The 2,009-nt window shown below is 34.2% G+C and overlaps 1 non-coding gene across 1 annotated transcript; it reads left to right on the top strand.

Annotated features, from left to right (window-relative positions):
• The first annotated feature begins 1,848 nt into the window (after nt 1-1,848).
• On the top strand, nt 1,849-1,920 carry TRNAC-GCA. Its single transcript has one exon. It is a non-coding gene; the product is annotated as a tRNA-Cys (tRNA).
• Nucleotides 1,921-2,009: the final 89 nt, after the last annotated feature.

Genomic DNA, 2,009 nt, shown 5'->3' with positions numbered 1-2,009 from the left:
ATAGATTAAAAATAAAAGAATGTTAAATAATACACATGGTAACACTAGTTAAAAAAAAAAAGTAAGAGTAGCTATACTAATTTCAGGCAGAGTTGACTTCAGACCAAGGAAAATTATCAGGGCTAAAGAAGGGCATTACATAGGAATAAAGGCATTAGTACTACAAGAAGACATAACAAGCAATGTGTGTGAGCCTAATACTAGAGTATCAAAATAAGTGAAACAAAATCTGATAGAACTGCAACAAAAAAATAAATGAATCCACTATTATAGAGACTTTATACCCCTCTATCAAAAATGGAATGATCGAGTAGGCAGAATATGAGTAATGACACAGCTGAACCCACAGCACCATCAATTAACTGGATATAATTGACATGTATAGACTATTTCATTTAACAGCAGATTATACATTTTTCTCAAGCACACATGCAACATTCACCAAGACAGATTACATTCTTCATCATAAAACACATCTAAGACACATTGAAAGAATGTAAGTCACAATGGGTATGCTGTCCAACCACGATGAAATTAAACTAGAAATCAATAACAGAAAGATAGATGGAAAATTCCAAAATACTTGGAGATCAAACGACACACTTCTAAAAAACACATGAGTCAAAGAAGAAATCTCAAAAGAAATTTAAAAATATTTGAACTAAATGGAAATAAAAATCACAACTTCTCAAAATTTGTGAGATGCAGCTAAAGCCATGCTTAGAGGGAAATTTGTAGCATTGAATACATATATTAGAAGGGAAGAAAGATCTAAAATCGATCATCTGAGCTTCCACCTTAGGAAACTAGAAAAAGAAGAGCAAATTAAATCTAAAGTTAGCAGAAGAAAACATCTAGTAAAAATAGATCAGAAATCAATTAAATAGAAAACAGGAACTCAATAGAAAAAAATCTGTGAAAACAAAAGCTGGTTCTTTGTAAAGATCAATCAAGTTGAGAAAACTCTAGCCAGGCTAACTGAGAAAAAAATAGAGAAAATACAAATTACTAATGTCCAAAATTAAAGAGAGGATGTCACTATAGATCCTATGGACATTAAAAGGATAATAAAGGAATATTATGGACATGAGTTTGAGCAAGCTTTGGGAGTTCGTGATGGACAGGAAAGCCTGGCGTGCTATAGTCCATGGGGTTGCAAAGAGTTGGACATGACTGAGCAACTGAACTGAACTAGTCCATAGTTCAGTCCATAGTACATAGTCCACACATTTGATAACCTAGATGAAATGGGCCAACTCCTTGAAATCTGTTGAAATGCACACACAAGAAGTAGACAGTCTGAGTAGGCCTCTATCACTTAAAAAAACTGGATCAATAATTAATAACTCTCTAAAGTAGAAACTACTAGGCCCACATAAATTTACTGTTGAATTATTTAGGGAAGAAAATAATACAAAATTTCTACAATCTCTTCCAGAAGATAGAAACAGAGAACATTTCCTAACTCATTATATGAAGTTGGCATTTTCCTAATACCAAAAACCATATGAAGACATACAAGAAAATAAAGTACAGACTGCTATCTCTCACGAACACAGACGTAAAAATTCTCAACAAAATACTAGTAAACCAAGTGCAAGAATGTATAGGAAGAAATATACCACAATCAAGTGAAATTCATCTTGGGTATGCAAGGCTGGTTCAACATTTGAAAAATCAATTAATGTAATTCATTATGTTAACAAGTTAAAGAGGTTAAAGTTGCATGATAATATAATAGATGCAGAAAAGGTATTTGACAAAATCCAACACCCATCCATGATTTTAAAATCTCAGTAAACTAGGAATAGAGAACTTCCTCAATATGATAATAAACATCTACAGGCTTCCCTGGTGGCTCAGAGGATAAAGCATCTGCCTGCAATGCAGGAGACCCAGGTTCGATCCCTGGGTTGGGAAGATCCCCTGGAGAAGGAAATGGCAACCCACTCCAGTATTCTTGCCTGGAGAATCCCATGGACAGAGGAGTCTGGTGGGCTATAGTCCCT

The sequence above is a fragment of the Bison bison genome, unplaced genomic scaffold, assembly GCF_000754665.1.
Source record: "Bison bison bison isolate TAMUID 2011002044 unplaced genomic scaffold, Bison_UMD1.0 scf7180017846850, whole genome shotgun sequence".
NCBI lineage: Eukaryota > Metazoa > Chordata > Mammalia > Artiodactyla > Bovidae > Bison > Bison bison.
The sequence above is the reverse complement of the archived record's forward strand: the minus strand, read 5'-3'. Positions and strand labels throughout refer to the sequence as shown.